The sequence below is a fragment of the Lactuca saligna genome, chromosome 2 (genome assembly GCF_052625555.1).
Source record: "Lactuca saligna cultivar CGN05327 chromosome 2, ASM5262555v1, whole genome shotgun sequence".
NCBI classification, from domain to species: domain Eukaryota; kingdom Viridiplantae; phylum Streptophyta; class Magnoliopsida; order Asterales; family Asteraceae; genus Lactuca; species Lactuca saligna.
In genome coordinates this window covers 2,653,789-2,681,307 of record NC_136418.1, presented here as the reverse complement: position 1 = coordinate 2,681,307, position 27,519 = coordinate 2,653,789, and positions in this window count along the sequence as shown.

Here is a 27,519-nt window from a genome sequence, read left to right as displayed (position 1 = left end):
ACACAAACCTTGTTGCTGTCAGAATTTGGAGCTTTCAAACAGAAACCAGAGGAAAAACTTGTACAGACGTTCGATCGGTTCAATCATCTTCTCAGCAGAATGGTCAAGCATGGAATAGAAAGAAAGATAATTGAGCAAAAGGTGACTTTCATGAACGGACTAAGAACCGAATGGATGGCTGTGGTCTCTACCGTAAAAGCGCATGAGCAGTTCAAATCTTACTCGCTTGCAAAACTTGTGGGAATCCTTAAGTCCCATGAAAGTGAAGTAACCAAAGAAGCGAAAGTGGTCTCTGGTATGGGATCACTGGCTCTTATCTCAAAAGGACAGGATGTTGTAGAAAAAGAAGAGGAGTCGGATGTGTCGGAATATGACCTAACAAACGAAGAATATGCTATGATGGTCACCAATCCGAAAAAGTTTGCTAGAAGAAAATTTCCTGTCAACAAGAACTGAAACTGGCAAGGAAGTTATAGTTCCGAGAAGGCGAAGGATGAAGCAAAGGTCGCCTCTTAAAATACTGAAGACAAGAGTGAGAGCAAACTTGCAGGAGACTCGAGATACGACTGCAACTACTACCATGGAAAGAACCACTTTGCCAAGGATTGTATGTTGAGAAAATTAGCTGAGAAGAGAGATGGGGAAGATGATGAGGCATATTATATGCGAAAGCTGGAAGAGATCAAGAATAAAAAGACAAATATATGCACAAAAGGTATAATGAATGCTTTAATTGTGCAGGAAAAGGGTGATGAAGATGAGTTCGGTGGCGTAGAAGTGTGGTCAACCGACTCTGAGGATGAAGAAGTACGAAAGCCCACTCATGGAAGGGCTTATGTGGCAAAGGAAGCAGGTTCGGCCAGGAAATGCTTGATGGTCACCGCTGGGTCATCAACCGAAAGTGCAGAAAAAGAAACGAACCTGAATGAAGACAAATGCTTCACGGAAAAGCCTGTCAGTGAGCAGATCAACGACTGCGATCGGTTGATCAAAAAGGTACAAACCATCCTTGAATCACTTACAATTCCATTAACAAATTATGAAGAAGAATTAAATGAATTAAAATTTAAATTCTCTAACTTAAGTGGTAGTCTCATGCAAACTCGCTTAGCGAATTCTAACCTAACTGACCAACTTAGCAGGGTGTCTTCCAAGAGTGAGGAGAGAAGGATGTGGATCGAGCTGAAGGAGGCAGAATTAGTGAAAGCTAGGGACAAAAGTCTTTATTTACAAAAAGACAATTTGAAAATTTTGAAACAGAGAAATGTTTTTGTTTAATTGCTAAGAGTTTATACACTAACATAGCTCAATTGCATTTAAAGTGTGAGATAGGTAAGAAAATTCATAAGATGATTTTGCCATTTCTAGAATTTAAGGAAGATGAGGTAATAGCAGAATGCGAATCAGTAGTGTCATCAGAAGAGACATCCATGTCATACAAAATCGGTCTAGACAAAATAGAAACCTTCATAGACTCAAAAGAACATAAATGTATGCTAAAAGACATTTTAGATGAAAATGATAAATTAAAAATCAAATCGGACACTATTCATTCATTTGATCAATCCAATGCAAAATTAACTTCTGAAAATAAAATAGACTTAGACAATGCATCTGAATTTGATGAAATGAGTGAAATATCCGTAGAAGATGTAGTTGATTGCTCTGAGTTCACAAAGAGCGAAACTGAGAATAAGAAACCATTGATCTCAGAAGATTCGGTTGCATTTGCTCGTCTAGCAAAGAATAAGGAAAAGAAGCTTAAAGAAAAAGCTATGGTTTATCAAAAGGTTCAAACCGTGCCAAATCAAGTGTATGCAACTAAAGGAGTTACTCATAGAAAAACAGAAGAACTAAGAGTCTTGGTAGAAGCAGATAATGCAGAAGTATGCGAAGAGTTCTTCTGGTCGGCTCCTATAGATAATGCAAACGAAACTATAGGCTTATCTGAGCAGACCTCCTGGAAAGTTAAAGGAAGATATGTGGCTGAACCTTTTAATAAACCCACAGGTTCCGACAAACCAAGCACGAGTGGAACCAAGGATATTCCCATAGAACAAAGCGAAGAACCGAAAGCCCCGGTCAAAACAACTGAAACTCAATGAGAGAAGCAGAAGGAAAGCTTCAATGTGCACAAACCGTATAAGGAATTGGCTAAGCAAAAACGCTTAAGAAATCAAAGGTATGCAAAGAACTTAAATGAGCGAAAAAGTTACTGGAATTCACAAAATTCCAACTATGTTCCTCCAAAGAAGATCTCAGAGGGCAAAGGAAAGGAAAAAGTAACAGACGAATTTAGCCAAAGTTCTTACAATTCCAAGTCTGAGAACCGAAAATCCACTTTCGGTCCTCGACCCAGTATTGGTCCTAAGTCGAGTTTCGGTCCCCTAACAAAGGCAAACCCTGTTTCGGTCATCAATCCAATTTCGACTTCAACAAACCTCAAAGCAAAGCATCTTTCAAAGGAAAAGAAACACTGACTGCTGAGACTAGGAGCAACAATAAGCAATCATCAGCTAATCCTAGGAGTCAAAGGCCATTAAGCAAACTAACCAACGAACTTAAATTCAAACAAGATAAAACAAAAATTAAAGTATATACAATTAAAAGAAAAGATCAAACCACATTAGTAAAAAGAACATACTTGGTTGATATTTCTACTATTATTCCTATCTCTGTGAAAAACTCACAAGGACCCAAGCAACTTTAGGTTACTAAATCTGCTTAATTTCGCAAGTAATGAGTGATGAGCAGTTCGACGAAGAATGGTACATAGACAGTGGCTGCTCACGTCACATGACAGGGAGGAAGGAAGAACTTAGAGAATTTCGGTCGTTGAAAAACGGTGGTTGTGTGAAATATGGAAATAACTCTTTCGGAACAATCAAGGGATATGGCATGATAACAAACGGTGACTTCACAATTCGAAAAGTGGCTTACGTAGAAGGATTACAACACAACCTCATCAGTGTGTCACAATTAGTTGTGGGCACAGGTTTAAAAGTATCATTCGATGATGAAGGTTTAGAGATAATTGAGAAACAATCCAAGAAGGTTCTGCTGAAATCTGAACGTAAGGGAGAGATGTACCCATTAAATCTCAATCCCATACGAGGGAAACCAGCAATATGCTTGCTAACAAAGGCAAATACGGATGATAGTTGGTTGTGGCATAGACGACTTTCGCACCTAAACTTTAAAGACATTAATAAGTTGGTGCTCGGTGATCATGTACGTGGACTCCCTCTTCTAAAATTTGAAAAGGATCATCTGTGCGCAGCATGTGAGATGGGGAAAAAAAGGAGAAAGAGCCATACTACAAGGATCAACACAAAGACAGCTGAAGCACTAGAACTCTTGCACATCGACTTGTGTGGACCTTCAGCTATTGAAAGCTTCAGTGGAATTAAGTATATTCTTGTAATTGTAGATGACTTTTCTCTCTTCACCTGGGTGTTCTTTCTTAAACAGAAATCAGATGCTACTCCCAAGCTGAAAACATTCATCAAGCAAATAGAAGTGCAGCTGAGGAAAACAGTGAGGAATATCAGAAGTGTGACATCCCCAAAATCACAGCCAGAAAAGACCGGTTTGTTTATGCTTTGTAAAAATCAGAGTACTTCTTTTAATGAAAGTGTTGCGGAATTTGTTCCCAGAAAAACACGATAAATACGTTATTAAAACATTTTCGAAGAAACGTATTTTATTCACCTTAAAATGTTTGGGATGTCATCGTTAATACAGAAACATAAGCATAAACAGAACTTGCATTTGTTTACACTAGTGATCTACATCTCTTTAAATCTCTCAGTGTAAAGTGACTTCATATCAACACCTGTGATATAAATAAACTGAGTTGGTCAGGTTGGGAAACCTGGTGAGTACATAGGGTTTTCAACCCACAATAATATAATTATTATGTTAAACAATCAAACAATCCACCCAATTACCCATCCCCATTATCTTCTTTACTCTTAAGGATTTAACCTAAGAGTCATCTATCCTGCATTCATTTATTCCGAAGTCCCTTACTTCCAGGGTTATAGGACTAGCACTAAATCCATAGCTGCCAATGTTCGTTCGTAAAGCACTAATTCCATAGCTGCTATAGTCTACTCATCGGGTACTAAATCCATAGCTACCAGTGTTCATCTAATAGGTACTAAGTCCATAGCTACCAATTCCTAACAGGTACTAAATCCATAGCTACCAACGTCTAATAGGTACTAAGTCCATAGCTACCAGTGTTCGTCCCATAGGCACTAAGTCTATAGCTGCCAATGTATACTCACATCATCTTCTATCTCTCATCATTCATCTACCCATCTCATACCCAACATATTCGTATATATAAAATACGTATACAGTTTAAATCCTTTAAAACATGTATAAAACGTTCATCCATCATAGACAGCAAATATTCAGATAATATGCACACATAGCCGTAGTTCATATAAAATACTTCATATCTATGTGTAAGATGAAAGGGACTATGCACTCACCTGAAAGGTGATGACTCAGCACTCGGACAGCGCTTCGATACTCTCAAAACGATTTTCCTTCGATAAAACCTAGTACCAATACCACTAGGGTTTAGTCTAACGATAACTGCGACAAATTAATTAGTCTGACGATTATTATTATTATATAAGCGTTAATAACACTCAATATAACTCATAATAATAGCCCAAATAATTATTTTAAGGACCTAATAACATTCCTATAATTATTTGAAAGCTATATTAAAAAATTCGTAAGCGTAGCACACTTACAGCGAATTTTATCGAAAACCGGAACTTAATTTGAGTAGCGCTTCGAAACCAAAAAGCTCTTTTTCTCGGGACTCCGGGAGCCTCGGGGCTTCCCTCGGGGGCTAAGGGGTTTAACTAGGGCTCAGGGGGGTTTAGATGAGCTAGAGAGAGAAACTAGTGAGAGAAAGAAGTGGATTTGGAGTGAAGAACAATGGCAGCCTCGCACATCAATTTATAGGGCCAGGCTTCGGTCATTACGCTGGGCGTACTCCTCGGATAAGACAACTAGCTCGGACCTAGCTGTCTTGCACCCATCGGATGGATCAGATCGGACCTACGCAGGGCGTACTGCGAAGCGACGTGTCGTAAATCCGAAGCGAAGCGTGATCAGCAAGCGACGACCCTGATTGAGCCACGTCATCACCCTCGCAACAGATTTTGCTAATTCACTTTCCGACTTCTAAAAATCATAACTTTCGCATACGAGCTCTGTTTTCGACGTTATTTATATCCACACGAAGGTGGGAATGTACTCTACAACTTTCGTTTAGACTCCGCCGGCTAATTTTGACTCGATTTTAAATTTTATATTATTAACAGGCCGGGACAGGATTGGTCCGTTAAATCCTCATAACTTCTTCATCCGACATCCGTTTTCGCCCATCTTTTTCTTGTTACACTACTCTTAACGAGATCTTCGATTCTCGTTCAGGTCATCTCAGCTAAAAATCGCTCGATCTAATATTCGAATTTCGGGTTGTACACTACTAGTCCGAAACTTCGAAAAATCATAACTTCTTCATACGAAGTTAGATTTGGGCGTTCTTTTTATCGATGTTCTTAGTTTAACATATTCTACGAATTTTGTTTAGATCGCTAAGGCTAAATCTCGCTCTATCGTAAATTCACTATTTACGCTTCCCGGTGACGTGCCGGTTCCGTCGCGAAACTTCGACGGGTCATAACTTCTTCGTTATAACCCGGATTTCGGCGTTCTTTATATGTACAGAAACCTTGTGACATAATCTAAAACTTGGTTAAGATTATTTATTCTAAATAATCATTTGTCGAAAATTCGTTTTCGACCCCTTATTGCCTCTAATTTGACTAGCCCGGATCTACGGGCGTTACAATTATCTTCCCCTTAGGATGATTACATCCCGGAATCATCAACGAAATAGGGTCGTATAATGACTCCATACATCATGTCTTCATCCTAGGTAATAATTATAACTTCTACATTCCTTCAAGTCTATCTCTTAAACTCATTGGCTATAAGAGTACTCGATCGTGCACCTGCTCTCTACCTCAGGCTAGACTGCCAATTATGACATTCAAGTCATAATCTCAATCCTTACTGGATACGAACTTGAGATGATTTCTTTTATTACTACTATGGATCGATGTGTCATATTCTAATGACCTATCATCGTATGTTGCAACACTTAGACTTAGGTCTCTTAGAGTTAAATTCTAAAACAAGCTATGCCTTCCTTCATGTTCTAATGTGATATAATCACACTACCAACTTCTTTAACAACGAGTGTGATACTTCTATTGATCGCTTTGATTTCAATCGTTTGGTTTAATTCGGACGCTACATCGAACTTGGTTCTCTGAACCACGCAACATACTTATCGTAGTCGGACTCGATTCGATATGACCACTAGGGTCGGAATATCAACAATCTTCTTAGTCATTACCGAAACAATGGTAACGACATACTTGAATAAAACGAAATCAATTACTAGCTTCTCGGTGACCTTGTGACTTTCCCTGATCCAAGTGTGAGTCTTGTGCTTCCGGTAGTATAGGCCTCTACTACCATTCACACCTACTCATACTCATCCCAAGTATTGTCTCGCAGTTTCCCAAGTCACCATGTAGCAAATCACACAATCATTCAACACATCAGATAACAAAACGAAGGTTTTATATTATTTCTTGAAACGATTACATAGGTGTTCAAGTTCACCCTAGACTATGCCTCTACTAGGCTACATCATACGAAACTATGGCTACTGCATAATCCGATCTTCGAGTAAGAAGTCCTCATTCTTGATTCATCGCATGGTTCTCTGCTTCGTCGAGGATCATGTGAAATGCCCTTGGCCATGGTGGCGTTTCTGGTCTTGCTGCTTTATTTTTCCTTGGGCAGTCTCTGGACATGTGCCCTTTGCCTTCACATCCGTAGCATGCTTTATTATTATGTGTGCAGTCCTTGGAATAGTGACCGGTCCTCCCACACTTGTAACAAGTCACTTCTTCGTTGCACTTCCCACCATGCTTCTTCTTGCATTTATCACACCATCTCGCTTCACCTCCATCTCCTCCTCCAAGCTTTGAGAATTTTCTTTCCTTGTTGGACCTTGAAGATCCTTCAAACTTCCGCTTCTCTCCTGCCTTATGTTTTTCTAGACCCTTTTCTCTTATCTGGGCCTCTACGTTCTTAGCTGCCCTAACAACTATTTGCAAGGTAGTTGCCATTTTGACCATTGGGCCAAAGTCAGTGGGCAGTCTGTTAGCAAACCTATCAATCTTGGAGAGTTCAGTAGGCACCAAGTAGGGGAATAGCTTCATCCTCTCGGTGAATGCGGTGGCATACTCATCAACACTCATCTTCCCTTTCTCCAGGTTCTGAAACTCGTTGTTTAGGTCTATCAGATCTATCTTCAAGCAGCACTGCATTTTCAACTGTTCCAAGAACTCCTCCCATGACATCCTTATGACTTCTCCTCGTGGCATCGTATCTGCCAATAGCTTCCACCAGCTCAAGACTCCAGTTTTCAGTTGTCTTATGGCGAATACGGTCTTCTTTTTCTCGCTACAGTCGCAGCTCTCAAACACCATTTCCATCTCGGAGATCCAATCCATAATCTCAACAGGCTTTGGGCTTCCTGAGAGACTTGGTGGTTTCGCACCCAAGAAATTCTTGTACATCCGCCCATCCTTGTTGTTTCTCCCTCCTGGGCCATCCCTTTGCTCACCTTGAGTCCCTACTTGACTCACTTGGTGGCTGTAGTTCCCTTCCTTTGATTGCTCGGGAATTGGCTCCGTTGGTTCAACATGTACGGTAGGTTCGTCCCTATTCAACATCCGTCTCATTTCTTCCCTTTGTTCAGCCAACATAGCCCGAATCTTGGCTTGAACTCCAGCCATGGTGACTGGCTCAGGCGCAACTTCTTCTACAACAGGTATTTGCTGAACCACTGGTGGTTGGTTTCTGTTCCCATTTGTGTTTACGTTTCCGCTACGGGTTCTTGCCATCTTGATCTATACACCAAATAAGGTGAATCTAGATCTTAATTTAGGATTGACGTCTTAAATCATCCTTATCACCCCGAAACGTTTATATGCTAGTTCTAATATCGTAGTTAAACGCTTAGAATCCTAAACACATAAGGCTTCCAGATCCGGTCGGCAACAGACCATAGATCCGAACAAATAACAACATATCATGCACAAATCATTTAGCACATAAATGCAATTTAGGCATCATTCCTAAAATAAGCTAGTTAACACACCTCACAATCATCGCTTAGCATTCTAAGTTTAAGTCTAGAAATAAATCCATATTCCTAGTTCGCTTAAACTAATGCTCTGATACCAAGTGTGACATCCCCAAAATCACAGCCAGAAAAGACCGGTTTGTTTATGCTTTGTAAAAATCAAAGTACTTCTTTTAACGAAAGTGTTGCGGAATTTGTTCCCAGAAAAACACGATAAATACGTTATTAAAACATTTTCGAAGAAACGTATTTTATTCACCTTAAAACGTTTGGGATGTCATCGTTAATACAGAAATATAAGCATAAACAGAACTTACATTTGTTTACACTAGTGATCTACATCTCTTTAAATCTCTCAATGTAAAGTGACTTCATATCAACACCTGTGATATAAATAAACTGAGTGGGTCAGGTTGGGAAACCTGGTGAGTACATAGGGTTTTCAACCCACAATAATATAATTATTATGTTAAACAATCAAACAATCCACCCAATTACCCATCCCCATTATCTTCTTTACTCTTAAGGATTTAACCTAAGAGTCATCTATCCTGCATTCATTTATTCCGAAGTCTCTTACTTCCAGGGTTATAGGACTGACACTAAATCCATAGCTGCCAATGTTCATTCGTAAAGCACTAATTCCATAGCTGCTATAGTCTACTCATCGGGTACTAAATCCATAGCTACCAGTGTTCATCTAATAGGTACTAAGTCCATAGCTACCAATTCCTAACAGGTACTAAATCCATAGCTACGAACATCTAACAGGTACTAAGTCCATGGCTACCGGTGTTCGTCCCATAGGCACTAAGTCTATAGCTGCCAATGTATACTCACATCATCTTCTATCTCTCATCATTCATCTACCCATCTCATACCCAACATATTCATATATATAAAATACGTATACAGTTTAAATCCTTTAAAACATGTATAAAACGTTCATCCATCATAGACAACAAATATTCAGATAATATGCACACATAGCACGTAGTTCATATAAAATACTTCATATCTATGTGTAAGATGAAAGGGACTATGCACTCACCTGAAAGGTGATGACTCAGCACTCGGAAAACGCTTCGATACTCTCAAAACGATTTTCCTTCGATAAAACCTAGTACCAATACCACTAGGGTTTAGTCTAACGATAACCGCAACAAATTAATTAGTCTGACGATTATTATTATTATATAAGCGTTAATAACACTCAATATAACTCATAATAATAGCCCAAATAATTATTTTAAGGACCTAATAACATTCCTATAATTATTTGAAAGCTATATTAAAAATTGCGTAAGCGTAGCACACTTACAGCGAATTTTATCGAAAACCGGAACTTAATTGGAGCAGCGGTTCGAAACCGAAAAGATCTTTTCTCGGGACTCCGGGAGCCTCGGGGCTTCCCTCGGGGGTTAAGGGGTTTAACTAGGGCTTAGGGGGGTTTAGATGAGCTAGAGAGAGAAACTAGTGAGAGAAAGAAGTGGATTTGGAGTGAAGAACAATGGCAGCCTTGCACATCAATTTATAGGGCCAGGCTTCGGTCATTACGCTGGGCGTACTCCTCGGATAAGACCACCAGCTCGGACCCAGCTGTCTTGCACCCATCGGATGGATCAGATCGGACCTACGCGGGGCGTAACCTCTTCGGATGCGGGGTGTACTGCGAAGCGGCATGTCGTAAATCCGAAGCGAAGCGTGATCAGCAAGCGACGGCCCTGATTGAGCCACGTCATCACCTTCGCTACAGATTTCGCAAATTCACTTTCCGACTTCTAAAAATCATAACTTTCGCATATGAGCTCCGTTTTCGACGTTCTTTATATCCACACGAAGGTGCGAACGTACTCTACAACTTTCGTTTAGACTCCGTCGGCTAATTTTGACTCGATTTTAAATTTTATATTATTAACATGCCGGGACAGGATTGGTCCGTTAAATCCTCATAACTTCTTCATCCGACATCCGTTTTTGCCCATCTTTTTCTCGTTACGCTACTCTTAACGAGATCTTTGATTCTAGTTCAGGTCATGTCGGCTAAAAACCGCTCGATCTAATATTCGAATTTCGGGCTGTACACTACAAGTCCGAAACTTCGAAAAATCATAACTTCTTCATACGAAGTTAGATTTGGGCGTTCTTTTTATCGATGTTCTTAGTTTAACATATTCTACGACTTTTTTTTAGATCGCTAAGGCTAAATCTCGCTCTATCGTAAATTCACTATTTACGCTTCCCGGTGTCGTGTCGGTTCCGTCGCGATACTTCGACGGGTCATAACTTCTTCGTTATAACTCAGATTTCGGCGTTCTTTATATGTACAAAAACCTTGTGACATAATCTACAACTTGGTTAAGATTATTTATTCTAAATAATCTTTTGTCGAAAAATTTTTTTCGACCCCTTATTGCTTCTAATTTGACTATCCCGGATCTACGGGCGTTACAAGAAGCGACAATGGTCTGGAATTCATGAATAATGACTTCGATGGATTTCTGGCTGATAAGGGAATAACTCATAACTTCTCAGTTCCTTATACACCACAACAGAATGGCATTGTTGAAAGACGAAACCGTTCTCTGTATGAAGCAGCCAGAACTATGCTAAGTTTTGCTTTACTTCCATTATACTTCTGGACTGATGTTGTGGCAACCGCGTGCTACACTCAAAATCGCTCCCTACTGAACAAGAGATTCTCATTAACTCCGTATGAGATTCTGAAGAACAGAAATCCAAATGTCAAATTCTTTCACATTTTCGGTTCAAGGTGTTTCATTTTCAACTCAAAAGAAAACCGAAACAAGTTTGATGTTAAAGCTAATGAAGGTATCTTTCTGGGATGTTAAAGTTTGATGTTAAAGCTAATGAAGGTAGCCTTTGACTAGGAAGAGAAACAGGAGAGAGCGTTCCAAAAGCTCAAGCAAGCCTTGTGCACCGCACCAATACTATCACTCCCCGAAGGGATAGAAGACTTCGTAGTCTATTGCGATGCATCGAACCAAGGGCTCGGGTGTGTTTTGATGCAGCGAGGTAACGTCATCGCCTACGCCTCAAGACAGCTGAAAACGCACGAAGTTAACTACATGACCCATGATCTTGAGCTAGGGGCAGTTGTGTTTGCCCTGAAGATCAGGAGACATTACTTGTACGGAACAAAAAGCACTGTTTTTACCGACCACAAGAGTTTACAACACATATTCGATCAGAAGGAGCTCAACATGAGACAACGATGGTGGGTCAAGCTACTCAGTGACTACGAATGCGATATTCGTTATCATCCAGGTAAAGCCAACGTAGTAGCAGACGCCCTAAGTCGGAAGGAATATTCTGGTCGCAGGGTCAAGTCATTGTCAATAACCATCTATTCACACTTGTCTAAGCAAATTCAGGCGGCCCAACTTGAAGCCATGAAACCTGAAAATGTGAAGAGTGAATCCCTTAGAGGAATGGATAAGAATTTAAAAGCCAAGGGTGGCGGAGCCTTATATTTCATGAATCGGATCTGAACACCGAAACACGGTGGTTTCCGAGATTTAGTCATGCCCGAGGCGCACAACACTCGGTATTCCGTCCACCCAGGTTCAGATAAGATATATCTGGATCTTAAAAAGCTATACTGGTGGCCTAATATGAAAGCAGAGATTGCTACCTTCGTAAGTAAATGCCTTACTTACGCAAAGGTTAAGGTCGAGTACTAGAAGCCCTCCGGTTTAATACAACAACCAGAGATTACAGAATGGAAGTGGGAGCGGATCACTATGGATTTCATAACCAAGTTGCCCAAGACAACGGGTGGACTTGATACCATATGGGTCATCATCGATAGATTGACCAAGTCTGCACACTTCCTGCCTATCAAAGAAACTGACAAGATGGAGAAACTTACGAGAACATACATTAGGGAAATCGTACGGCTACATGGTTTACCTTTATCCATTATCTCCGATAGAGATAGTAGGTTCACCTCCAGATTCTGGCAATCACTACAACACTCCCTGGGAACAAGGCTGGACATGAGCACAGTCTACCATCCATAGACCGACGGACAAAGTAAGAGAACAATCCAGACCTTAGAAGACATGTTGCGTGCCTGTGTGATTGACTTTAGAAAAGCTTGGGATACCCATCTACCCCTCGTCGAATTTTCCTACAACAACAGTTATCACACGAGCATAAAGGCAGCACCATTCGAGGCCCTCTATGGTTGAAAGTGCAGATCCCCTCTGTGTTGGGCTGAGGTGGGTGATACCCAGTTAGCTAAGGGACGAATTCCCGAAAGCACTCTCATAGGCCCGGAGATCATTCGGGAAACGACAAAGAAGATCGTTCAAATTTGTGAACGATTGAAAGCCTCTAGAGACCGACAGAAGAGCTATGCTGATAAGCGAAGGAAACCTTTGGAATTCCAGGAGGGAGACTGAGTCCTTCTCAAAGTCTCACCCTGGAAGGGCTTGATACACTTCGTTAAGCATGGGAAGCTTAATCCGAGATATATAGGACCCTTCGAGATCCTCGCAAGGATCGGCCCCATGGCTTACAAACTCAACCTGCCCGACGAACTTCATAACGTACATTCTACATTCCACGTATCTAACTTGAAAAAGTGTTTGTCTGACGAGACTCTCGTAATCCCACTCGACGAGATCGAGATCAACGAGAGCCTCAACTTCGTGGAAGAACCAGTAGAGGTCATGGACCGAGAAGTCAAGCAGACGAAGCAAATCGAATTTTGCAGGTTTGTTTCAGTTAATCAAGCAACAATTTAAAGAAAACCAAGCTAGGCTCTGATACCACTGATGGGTTTTAGCCATAAGAACTTTCCTATGTGCGCATGCAAAACCCTAATGCTTGGATCTAGGCTTTCTAATAAACATGCTTTGAATCCAAGACTTCTAATGACTAATTAGGTTAAATAATAACATTGAAATAGATCTAGAATCACACCTTTGATTTCCTTGTTGATCTTGAGGTCTTGGAGCTTCTAGAGTCACAAATGTCACTCCTCTAATGGCTTACAAACACCAATAGCAAGGAAGATGATTTAGGAGAGAGGAGAGGGGAGGAAATCGGCCAAGGTTCTCTTACTTTAGGAGAGGTGCCGATTTCCTTATGCCATGGGGTCTATTTATACTTGTAGACTCCTTAAGGGTTACAACCTAAACCCTAATTGGATAATCTTCTCTTAAGGCTATCCAAATCCTTTCCATAGATAAGCCTTGGACGAATTAGCTATCCTTTTAGCTTCTAAAATTCGTTCCTAGCATATCCATAAGGATTTACAGTCTAAAGCTTAACTATCAAACAATTGACAGTTTATACCCCTTTATTTAATTAATCTCTTTAAGTCACCAAATTAATTCTAATTAATTCTATGACTTATATTAATCAAATAACAAATATATTATTCATTATATTATTCTCATAATATATTAATAATATTTACTCTCTCGTAATAAATAATCCTATCAAGTTGCTATGGTGAAGGCAACCCAAAAGGACCATGCACAACCGGGTCAAATACTTGCCTAATATAGTTGCAGCCTTAGACACTATTCCAACAGTCTCCCACTTGGATAAGTCTAGTAACTATATTCACAAGTACAATTCGGTTTGCAATCGTAGCTCTCAAAGACGCTGTCAAACTCTGATCTAATTAATCTTGTCCTTTAGATAAGGGAACGTACAGTCCTCTGTTAGATATCATGCTGACAATCCTATGGAATGGTTAGTCAAGCATTTAGGTTTCTCGATCTCTGATTTATTTGACATAGAACTTAATCGAACACATCAATTCAGTTCTGACCGGGCCCGGCACATCAGTCAAATCAAATCATCGAGCGGCCGAGATATCGCTTTTACCTTCTTAGATAAAAGTTACAGATAAACTTCGACTTATATGCATTTACTTATTCATTAACCAACTATACATAACAATACGTTTTATAACACCGAGTTACTGATGCGTTTTTGTATTATCAATGTACAATCAATTAACAAATAACAAATCATATATCTAGGTTTTAAGACCATATGATATTATCGTCTTGCGATCACCTTTTATATCGTATTCCATAAGGTGATTCCAGCAAGCGCGGGTTTGTTCCAATGCTCAAAACTAGTTCATAAGCACTCATGAACGTTGCAGCAATCCTTTGCTATGTCTAACACCATTTAGACATTCTACACACCAATTCATGACAATCTTCATTCATATCTACTCCCAACATATGAACGATTGTGGACCATTTGAACAATTTCTATTATTCTTAATAATCTTAATTATTCTGGAAGTCAAAACATGCAAAATGAAACAATAGCTAAACAATTAACATAAGATAGTAACATTACTCATAAATAAAACTCCTTTATTTAATCATCAAATGTCAATTACATTTATCTATTACACGTTTCTAATACTATCTAATATATGCTAATATCATCCTTCAGCCCAATACTCCTAGCATGCTGCAAGTGCTTAACCCTACTCAGTCCCTTCGTAAGCGGATCTGTTGGGTTATCTTCTGATGATATCCTCTTTACTACGAGTTGTCCTTCTTCTACACGATGTCTAATGAAGTGATACTTTCTGTCGATATGTCTTGATCTACCATGATCCCTCGGTTCCTTGGTCAAGGCAACCGCGCCTTCGTTATCATAGAAAATCTCCATTGGCTCCTTTATGGCAGGTACAACTCCAAGATCACCGATGAAGTTCTTTAGCCATATTGCCTCCTTCGACGCTTCGCTCGCTGCAATGTACTCTGATTCGTACGTTGAATCAGCTACGGTTTCCTGCTTGGAACTCTTCCATGTCACTGCTCCTCCATTTAGGGTAAAGACCCAGCCCGACTGCGAACGGTAGTTGTCCCTGTCGGTCTGAAAACTGGCATCACTATACCCTCGCACCTTCAAGTTATCACTCCCTCCGAGGACTAAGAACCATTCCTTCGTCCTCCGAAGGTACTTAAGGATGTTTTTCACCGCAATCCAATGTGCTTTGCCAGGATTCCCTTGATATCTGCTAACCATGCTCAAAGCAAAGGCTACATCAGGGTGAGTACAAGTCATAGCGTACATGATTGAGCCAACTGCGGAAGCGTATGGTACTCGGCTCATTTCTGCTATCTCAGCTTCGGTACTCGGACTTTGAGTCTTACTCAATTTGGCATTACTTTGTATCGGTAGTTCTCCCTTCTTTGAGTTTTCCATACTAAAACGTTTTAGTACCTTCTCTAAGTAAGTATTCTGACTAAGTCCAATTAGTCTCTTACTTCTTTCTCTTACTATCCTTATTCCCAAAATGTAAGAAGCCTCTCCGAGGTCCTTCATAGCGAAGCACTTCCTGAGCCAGTACTTAACTTCCTTCAGAGTCGGGATGTCGTTTCCTATGAGTAATATGTCATCGACATATAGAACGAGGAAGCTTACTATACTCCCACTGGCTTTGACATATACACAAGATTCGTCTTCGCTTCGTACAAAACCAAACTCTTTGACTTTCTCGTCGAAGCAAAGATTCCATCTGCGAGACGCTTGCTTTAGTCCATAAATGGACTTCTCAAGCTTACACACTCTATTCGGATGCTTCGGATCCACAAACCCCTCTGGCTGAGCCATGTAAACATCCTCAGCTAACTTTCCATTAAGGAAGGCGGTCTTGACATCCATTTGCCAAATTTCATAATCATGAAATGCGGCAATTTCTAGCATCACTCTAATAGATTTAATCTTCGCAACTGGTGAGAATGTCTCATCATAGTCAACTCCGAGAGTTTGAGTAAAGCCCTTTGCGACCAATCGCGCTTTATATGTGTGTATGTTTCCATCCACGTCGGTCTTCTTCTTGAAGATCCATTTGCACCCAACGGTCTTATGTCCGGGCACGTAATCAACCAAATTCCAAACTTGGTTATCATACATGGATTGGATCTCGCTATCCATTGCCTCTTTCCACTTTGCAGACTCCGGGCCTGCCATGGCTTCCTTATAGCTATTAGGTTCATCAAGGTTTACTAGTGTACCATCACTAATATACGTATCCCCTTCGGTAGTAATATGAAAGCCATAAAACTGGGAATGAACTCTAACTCTATCAGAACGTCTAAGAGGTAAGGATTCGTCAATCGGTTCAACCGGAGTTTCCTCCTCGGGTTGAATGCCAGCAGCAGAGGTTCCTTCATCTATCGACTCTTGAATCTCTTCAAGTTCGATTTGCCTCCCACTGTCTCCTTGGCTCATGAGTTCTCGCTCTCGGAAAACTCCTCTCCTCGCAACGAAGACAGCATTGTCCTTCGGTCTATAGAAGAGATATCCAAAGGATGTCTGCGGGTAGACGATGAAAATACATCGCTCACTTTGAGGTTCAAGCTTGTCGTGAGTATCTCGTCTTACGAAAGCCTCGCAACCCCAAACCTTGATATGTGCCAACGAGGGAGCTTTCCCTGTCCACAACTCGTGAGGTGTTTTGGCAACCTTCTTAGTAGGGACTCGGTTAAGGATATGGGCGGCAGTCTCTAAGGCATACCCCCAAAAAGAGATAGGTAGTGAAGCACGACTCATCATAGAGCGAACCATATCCAATAAGGTTGGATTACGCCTTTCTGCCACACCATTCAACTGCGGTGTCCTAGGAGGCGTCAATTGTGAAACTATTCCACACTCCTTGAGATAATCGTGGAATTCAAGACTTAGGTACTCTCCTCCTCGATCGGATCGAAGCATCTTAATTTTCCTGCCCAATTGATTCTCCACTTCATTCTTGAACTCTTTGAACTTTTCAAAGGTTTCCGAATTTTTCTTGATTAAGTAGATATACCCATATCTACTATAGTCATCGGTAAAAGTCAGATAGAAGCGGTTCCCATCCATCGTGGTTGATCTAAACAGTCCACATACATCGGTATGTATTAGGTCCAATAGACCCTCGCCCCTTTCACATGTACTCGTGAAGGGTGACTTAGTCATCTTTCCAAGTAAACAAGACTCGCATGTGTCATCTTCCCTAAGGTCGAATGACTCCAACACTCCATCCTTTTGGAGTTGGGCTATGCGTTTCTTGTTGACATGTCCAAGACGACAATGCCACAAGGATGCTTTATCCATACTAGTGGAAGAATCAATATTCAAAACATCATTTCCTAAGTTATCAACAATCCTAACGGTTTCATATATTCCATTACATGGTATAGCTTCAAAGTAAAAGACACCATTTAGATAAGCCAAAATAGAACCATTCTCATTATTAAAAGAAAATCTAAATCCTTGTCTATATAAACCATGAAATGAAATGATGTTTCTAGCCATTTCTGGCGAATAGCAACAATTGTTCAAATCTAAAACCAAACTATTCCTAAGCACTAAAGAATACACTCCAATCTTGGTCACAGGCGACGATCTTCTGTTCCCCATGATTAGATTGATCCTTCCTTGCTCCACATCCCTACATCTTTTTAGTCCCTGCACATTAGAACAAATGTGATAACCACAACCGGTATCAAGAACCCAAGAAATAGCATGATTAGAATCGTTAGATTTGATTGTGTATATACCTGCGAAATATGGCTTGATCTTTCCCTCTTTGATTGCTTGCAGGTAATCCGGGCAGCTTCTCTTCCAATGTCCTATCTTGTGGCAGTGGTGGCACTTTGCCTCCTTTGGGTTAGAGCAGGGCTTAGCGGGATCAACTTTGGTCCCACTAGAAGAGGCACCATCTCGGGCTTTCACCTTGCGATAGTTCTTCGATGAAGCTTTCCTCTTCTTTCCCTTTCCTTGACCAATAGCCAAGACAGGAGCAGCGGGCGGATTGGGAGTAGGTGCAACAAACTTGTCCTTGAAGTTGCTCTCAGCGACCCTCAAGAGACCTTGGAGTTTGCTTAGGGTGACCTCTTCTTTATTCATGTGGTAGGTCATCCTAAATTGGTTGTACATCGGAGGCAAAGAGTGAAGCACCATATCGATCGCCAAGTCTTCACCGAAGTCAACATTTAACTTGCGAAGGCGGTCGACATACCTTTGCATCTTTTGCAGGTGCATGGTAAGAGCTTCTCCATGACCCATCTTAGCGGAAATCATGTTGGTGAAAATCTCATAACGCTCTTGTCTCGCGTTTTGGTGGTATCTCTCCAATAAGTCTTGGTGCAGCTCGTACGGGTACATGTCCTCGTAGGACTTTTGGAATTCGGAGTTCATGGTAGCGATCATGATGCAATGTACCTTCGTTGCATCTCGCTCATGAGTTTCAAAGGCGGTGATTTCGGCGGGAGTAGCAACTTCGGGGTTGATTTTCTCGAGCTTCTCATCGAGGACATACTCCTTATCCTCATAGCGAGCAATGGTGCGAATGTATCTTATCCATTCACTAAAGTTCGTTCCATCGAAGGTGACCTTTTGGCAAAGGCTCATCAACGTGAAAGAACTAGCAGTAGCGTTGTTTGCGTTCGACATCTACAATTAGAAAGGACAAAGATAGATTAGAATAAGAATCCCTAATTATCACCCAATAAGAAAAATTAGGGCTAGGATCCAACAATAACATTTACATACTAGAAAAGGGATGCCGTAATCTAACATGCAAATAAATTGAAGGTAAGTGAATGACGATTCACTAATTCTCCATCACAAAACTTAATCTATTAGTCCTAAGTGTTTTTGAGAATTCCTAGGTTCAGATGAGATTTATTGAAACTATTCAATGGCATGTTTAAATCTCGATATGTCCCTCTTGTTTGTGACTGGGATACCGAGGATCACAAAGCGGGTGTGAATTACCATGCAAATTCACATGGTGCCTTCATTGTAACGATCACCTATTCGATGTGCCGGTAAACCACACACGCTCCATCGAACTATGATAAACAATGAATCACCCTTTTCCACCTTCGCTTAGAACCAATTAGTGCGCCGGTAAACCACACACGCTCCACTAACTTCTTAGTAAGGTGCAAAGTGTAATTTCATGGGATTGCATCAATTCACTTTTCCTAAAGTAACTAAGATTGGGAAATTTATTTAAAATGTGTAGTTACTTTATATTTCTTATTATACTTTTAATGAGAGGATGAGGTTGCCCTATCCTACCTGTTCGGCTAACGACCCTCCACCAATCAAGCAAGCGGTGGGTGTGAGTGTACACCCATTAAGCGCCATTTTATAGGCCGCAACCTTATACCCACCTTATAGATCGGCTTCTTGAATGAGGCCTACTAACGGTAAGACTAGCATTTAGTTATACATATGTATATTATTCTAGTAATATCATATTAGTATAGGGCTATATTTTAAAACTTTTAAAATCTAGGGTTTGAAATTTAAGTTGTCTAAATTAAAACTTTTAATCACAAATATAAATTTCAAAACTTGTGGGTAAGTTTTAAACATTTAAAACATGGAGGATCAAATAACAAATAATTCCAATTAACAATTAATATCCTAATTATCTATATTTGATTTTATTCAAGATTTCTTTGAAAGATAATTACCAAAATAATTAAAATAATTAATTAATTATCATATAAGGAAATTAAATATTTTATTAGTTGATAAATACCTTTAACTAGATCAAGATAATAGTCATATATATCAAAAAATCGGATTTAGATTGATCTATTATGACTAAGGTAAGTTTCCATAAGATAATTATGAAAAAATCCCGAATCTGGCCATTCCTGACGCCTGGACTCGCCGAGTGCACAAGGGGACTCGCAGAGTCAGGCCTACTCGCCGAGTCCACCTTGGAACTCGCCGAGTCCATGACTCAGAAACCAAAAAATTGAATTTTGCAGGTTTGTTTCAGTTAATCAAGCAACAATTTAAAGAAAACCAAGCTAGGCTCTGATACCACTTATGGGTTTTAGCCATAAGAACTTTCCTATGTGCGCATGCAAAACCCTAATGCTTGGATCTAGGCTTTCTAATAAACATGCTTTGAATCCAAGACTTCTAATGACTAATTAGGTTAAATAATAACATTGAAATAGATCTAGTATCATACCTTTGAGTTCCTTGTTGATCTTGAGGTCTTGGAGCTTCTAGAGTCACAAATGTCACTCCTCTAATGGCTTACAAACACCAATAGCAAGGAAGATGATTTAGGAGAGAGGAGAGGGGAGGAAATCGGCCAGGGTTCTCTTACTTTAGGAGAGGTGCCGATTTCCTTATGCCATGGGGTCTATTTATACTTGTAGACTCCTTAAGGGTTACAACCTAAACCCTAATTGGATAATCTTCTCTTAAGGCTATCCAAATCCTTTCCATAGATAAGCCTTGGACGAATTAGCTATCCTTTTAGCTTCTAGAATTTGTTCCTAGCATATCCATAAGGATTTACAGTCTAAAGCTTAACTATCAAACAATTGACAGTTTATACCCCTTTATTTAATTAATCTCTTTAAGTCACCAAATTAATTCTAATTAATTCTATGACTTATATTAATCAAATAACAAATATATTATTCATTATATTATTCTCATAATATATTAATAATATTTACTCTCTCGTAATAAATAATCCTATCAAGTTGCTATGGTGAAGGCAACCCAAAAGGACCATGCACAACCAGGTCAAATACTTGCCTAATATAGTTGCAGCCTTAGACACTATTCCAACAAGTACTTCCATCCTTGAGTGCTTGTAAGCTAGTATATCAAATAATCACCAAGAAAATCGGTCAAGAACACCATGATTGAGGTGTTCACGATCCAAGATGATGCTTGGGCCGTAAACACCATAAAGACCCCCAAATTTGACTTAAGTCCCATGTTTAGCCCTAGTTTGAAGTTCAAGACTTACCTTAACATATTTAAACCTTCCATTGATATGTTTAAGCTTTGAAAAACACCAAACATCACCATTTATAGGTGTTTACGGTCTAAGGATATCCCAAAACCGTAAACACCCAATAAGGTGTTTAAATGAGCCATTTTCCTTTCTTAGCCCTAAAAACTAACTTAGATGTTTACCTAGTTGTGATAAGGACTTGAAATCAAGGAAATATCCCTTCCCATAAGGGTTTACGGTAGTAAACCCAAGGGAAAATATCCTTAGGCCGTAAACACCTCAAGAAGGGTGTTTTGTGGCCCGAGTACATTCCAAAGGCTAAACCACTTAGAAAGGTTGCTTCAATGGAGTTGTTGAACCTCCAAACAACTCATGGTAGCAAGAAATGGAGTTTAGACCATAAAACCTTGAGTTTACTGCCGTAAACTCCTAGGGTAAAGGTCATTTAGACCGTAAACTCCCAAGGAGTTTACCCTTGGACCCCAAACACCCTAGCTTTACACTACTTACACTCGGATGCAATCCTTGTGAAATTTAACACTTGAAACAAAGTGTTTTCAGGTTCTAGAGTGTCCCAACTCATATTATTAGTTATAATAAGGCTAATTAGTTATACATATGTTCATTATATGATAACTAGGCTCGTGCGTGTGTACAAGTCTTCAATTGTCACCTAGCACCGTAACCGACACTTCAATCCAATCCACTCACCACAAGTTAGTTCATACCCCTTTAATTAACCTTTGAAATACTTTTAAATGTTTTAAATGCTTTTAGGGGGGGAATACAAGTTGAATACTTATAGTTATTACATCAATCACATGAGATTAATAACTATAAAACCAATGATTTTATCACTGTTCAAACTGTTTATCAAACTGTTTTACTTCAAAATGTTTTACAAACTCTTTTCTCACCAAATACTTTTATTTAAACTTTATTATGCTTCTTATAAATTTCATGCCCATATATGTATAGATATATAAGAAATGTTTAAAAGGCTTAGGAAGGTCATCCGCCCTATTTCCTTTTCCACAATTTGGATGTGGTCTGGTGGGATGTCGGGTAGCCGTCCGAGGGTCGTTTCAATATTAGTTATATATCATATATGCATATATAAACATAAAAGTACTTCTATATTCATGCGTATCAGTTACATCATTAGTATGTTACCATCGGGGTAACACAGGATTACACTTATACTATTGCTAGATCAATGAGTCAGTTCATTCATGAGTCATATACAACTATACTAGAGAAAGAACATATACAACTATAATAGGAAGAGAACATATACAATGATACTAGAACAAGTAACATTACTTTACATATACATGAATACGTTAACAATTGTGATCCACTATATCGGAGCATGCCTTAAATGTCATGGCCCGAGTTCTAGCCAGAATTCTCTTGGAGGGAGAGCGTGAGTTTGCGTATAGATCTATACTGGATTGACTATCCCACACCTTGCTGCTAGCTACAGCCAGACCTGCAGGTCTGCGGGTGCCAAACATCATTCCGTCTTACGACCATTCGTATGTCGTTGTTACCGGTCAATAATATGGTGCAATTAAATCACATGATACCTTAATATGAATTCGGTTTAAGGTAGTTAGTACATCAGTAGTTCCTACATTACAATACTACAGTACTATAGTAATTTATCCTTTATATACATTTAGTGATTACTTCACTTAAACATTAATGTACAAACTATATTTTGATAATGATAGTTACACTTGGGAAAATTACACACTTTTAAGATAAACGAACGTACAAAACAGTTACGCCTTGGTAGAAGGCTACTTTTAATAGAAAATATAGGTTTTTATGAGAGATTCAAACTTCTACAAACACGTACAAACATTCACATACTTTTATCACCAATGTCTACAAACTATTGTTTAAAACTATGTTCAAACGTTTTGATACAAACACCGACACTAAAATACTTATGAACTCACCAGCTTAATGCTGATAAACTCTTTCAAAATAACTTGTATTCTCAGGTCATCAGTAGACAGGTATCGATGCCAACTTTTGAGAAGATGGAGCGCATCCAAGACTCATCTTATTATTTTGATTCACATTATTTTTGGTGTCTATAACTGTAAAGAACACACTTGTATTAAAATTATATATTTAATGCAATGGATGATGTTGTTTGCTTGTTTACTTCTATGGTGTTGTGATACTTTACATAACGTCCTCCGCCCCAGAATGTTTCCGCCGTTCTTGGTTTTGGGGTGTGACAATACGGCTGTTTGATGAACCAGAAAAAGCAGCATCCTCAGAAGCGAAAGCCAAAGATAACAAAGTTGAAAATCTTCAGAAAATTATCAACGAAGCTACTAAGGAGATGGAAAACAAACCTCCAACTGCTAAAAATAATCCATCATTACAAGGGGAAAGTTCAACTCCAATAGAAACAAGTAAAGCATCTTTCGAGGGGGAGCATTCAGCTTCGTCTCCATCTCTTAAAGGCTCAGAAAAGGAGGAAAGTTCGGCTCAAAGTCCACCTTTTGGTAGTACAACCGAGGGGGAGAACTCTACTCTCACAGCAAATGCAAACTTGAGTAAAGACGCAGGTTATACTTCACCAGTTGAGGGGGAGAAAGAGATTGAAAGCACAACTGATAAAGGCAGGGGTAATACATTAGAAGCTGAAGTAGAAGTGAATGCCGAATTGGATCCAGAATATGGCCCAAATTATCCTCCATTGGTGAAATGGACCAAAGACCATCCCAAAGAACAATTAATTGGTGAAACATCTGAAAACGTTCTCACTCGGTCTCAAATAAAGGCGAAACAAACTGCATTATTCTCCAAAGTTGAATTATGTATGTTTAATTCATTTGTTTCAAAGATAGAACCAAAAACTGTAAATGCTGCTCTTGATTTTTCAGATTGGGTCCAGGCAATGCAAGATGAACTTAATAAATTTGAACGAAACCGAGTTTGGAGGTTGATACCTACACCAAAGGATGCCTCTGTAGTTGGACTGAAGTGGGTTTTTAGAAATAAGTTGGATAAAGAAGGGAATGTCATTCGCAACAAGGCTCGGTTGGTTGTGAAAGGATACTGTCAAGAAGAAAGGATAGATTATGAAGAAACCTTCACTCCGGTAGCTAGGCTAGAATCTGTAAGGATCTTCTTGGCATATGCAGCTCATAAAGACTTCGAAGTTTTCCAAATGGATGTCAAATGTGCCTTCCTGAATGGAGAATTAGAAGAAACAGTCTACGTGGAACAACCGCCTGGGTTTGTAAACGAGAAATTCCCTGATCATTGCTACGTGCTAGATAAAGCAGTGTATGGATTAAAGCAAGCACCGAGAGCCTGGTATGAAACCTTAACTCGTTTTTTAAAATTGACAAAATTTAAGCAAGGTTCAGTTGACCCAACCTTCTTTCGAAAGAAAGAAGGCGAACATTTAATGATCGTCCAAATTTACGTTGATGATATCATCTTCGGCTCTACGAATCCTAGCTTAACAGCTGAATTCAGAAAATTGATGGAGACTAAATTTGAAATGAGCGCAATGGGTCCAATTAATTTCTTTCTTGGTTTAAACATTAGACAGGGAACATAAGGTATATTCATCAACCAGGAGGCTTATACGAAAACTTTACTGACAAAATTCAGTATGACGGGTGACTCAAAAGTAAAAGTTCCAATGGCATTTGGCACTAAACTAACACCATCTTTGGAAAAACCGGTTGTTGACGTAACAAAATATCGTAAAATGATAGGTTCACTTATGTATTTAACGACTAGTAGACCAGGCATTATGTTTTCTGTGTGTTATTGTGCCAGGTTTCAAGCAAATCCAAGAGAACCTCACATGGTTGCAGTAAAGAATATATTCCATTATTTAAAGAGAACTTCTTCTCTCGGTCTCTGGTACCCTGAAAGATCTCGATTCTTCATTAAATCTTATTCTGATGCTGATCTTGGAGGATGTGGATTGGACAGAAAGAGTACCACAGGTGGATGCCAGTTTCTCGACGGAAAACTTGTTAGCTGGCAGTCCAAAAAGCAAACTTGTGTGTCGTTATCCACAGCCAAAGTTGAGTATATTGCTTCAGCCTCTTGTACTTCTCAAGTCATCTGGATTCAAAGTCAACTGAGAGACTATGGGCTAAGCATGAAGAAGATACCTCTTTATTGTGACTCAGAAAGTGCAATAAGGATTTGTCACAATCCAGTGCAACATTCAAAGAACTAAGCATATTGCACTTCGATACCACTTCATTAAAGATCATGTTGAAGATGGGAACGTAGAAGTACACTTTGTTCGATCTAATGATCAACTGGCCGACATATTCACTAAGGCATTACCTGAAGCACTCTTTAACAGAATCTTACAAGGCCTTGGTATGATGGAAGCAGAGTCGGTACCGAATCCTTCATCCTCTTACTAAAAATTAGACAAGCGAAATGGAGCGACCGCTCGGTCTATCTCGGCTCCTTAAATTTCGGGAACCGAAATGCACCGACCGCTCGGTCTATTTCGGCTCCTCAAATTTTTGAGAACCGAAATAAACCGACCGCTCGGTCTATCTCGCCTCATTCAATTAAGATAAGGTTTCGGTTGTAAATTGCTTATGTTTCTTTAAATGCTTACTTTCTTTTTCTGTTTTTATTCTTTTTCAGAAAATCTCAAAAATCCAAAAATATTTTCTTTTTCTGTTTTTATTCTTTTTCAGAAAATCTCAAAAATCCAAAAATATTTTCTTTTTCTGTTTTTATTCTTTTTCAAAAAAACTCAAAAATCCAAAATAAAAAAATTCTTTTTTCTTTATTCTTTTTCAGAAAAACTCAAAAACATTTTTTTGGTATATTAAATTGTTTTTGTCTTGTTTCGGTCCCAAGGATACATGAAGAACAGAATACGGAGCTGGTACTGGTATTAAGTAGATTTCCTGAACTAGTTAAGGGTCCTTAGAAGCATGCTGTTGCATGTTGACTCAAGCCTCTACGACCAAGAGCAATGCCTTAATGATTCGATTCTACCTATCGTTTCTTCCCAATCAGGCAATCCATCTTTACTCAGTCTAGAGCTACCTTACTCTTCTCACATGAGTTAAGAGTTTCTCTGCTTTGTCCTTGTCTATAGCAGAAGGTACATTCGTTTCTTTCACCATCCTCAAACCATTCTCCATCTACTATTGGTTCACTAATGTAACCCTTGAGACTCTCGGTTCTTACCACTAAGGTTTATGGTTGCACAACATCTGTGTTTATGATCTTAGATACGTATACCACGTGCTAAGTGAAACCCAAAATTCAACACCCATAATGAATTAACGGTGAATTTTGATATGCAAGTGCTTACTTTGTACCAAATGAAAAAAAAAAAATTCGAGGTCTTTTATGAATGTGTCTAATACCAAGACTATTCTTCCCATAAAGATCCAATTTTTTTTAGATTTCTATACACTCTCTTGTCGTTACAAAATAACACATGCCTACTTGTTCAACAAATCACATCGGTCTCACAAGTACTTCTTTCAACATTCGATCTTTTTTAAAGTATTGATGTTCGGTTGAAGCTAAGCCACCCTTAGCCTATGTCATGAAAAGAAGCCTTTCAATGTTTATTAACAAACATTTGATCGTATTCTCAGGAATCCACACAAGCACTTTGAATCTCTCTTTATTTCAAAGGAAGCGATTCTTGCCCGGAATCCTCTATTTTTCGTCTAATTATCAGATATCACTCACAACCCAAACACATTTGCTTTATTTCTTTATCGTTTGTCACTCTAATGCACGAATTTTTTTTAATTTTCCCCATTCTATTGATGCTCTATTTGATAACTTTTGTCCTTTAGTGACTCAAGGGCAATTCAGGTTTCGGTGGAATATTCTAATTCAAATGAAGATTGATGAAATCTTTTGGGCGCATGAATTCGAACGGTCACCATACGCACGCATGCTGACGCCTACCTAGGAACATCCAACCTGTCCAATCGCGCTTTTTCAGGCTACTTTTTAGAAGATAACGTCACAATCGTCATGATTTTCTCTCTCCTACCAACGGTATATAAAGGGATTGCACGCTTCTTTGTCTTCTACTGCTTCAAAGAATTCTAACCTGTAACGGCGATTTAAACTGTTCATCTTCTTCCTTTCATCAACAATGGCGATGTCTTCTTCTGCACAAGATCAAACCGCTTCATCTGCTTTTCTCACCATCAAACCCAATCAGAACATGATTATCGACCTTACTCCCTTCATGTACGATTCTTATATGTTGCATGTTGTGGAGTGTTTGAAGTATTCTCCACTGGTGGTTGCCCTAACCCGGTACGAGGCGGTTCCAATGTCCTTATTGTCACAAGTCTACTCATCTGCATCCTACGACAAGAACAAGGAATGCATCTATTTCCAAATCCACAACAAGAAGGCTTCCATATCAAAAAGGAGGTTTTGTTCCTTATTGAGTCTTGCAGTGGATTCCTCGGTGGTT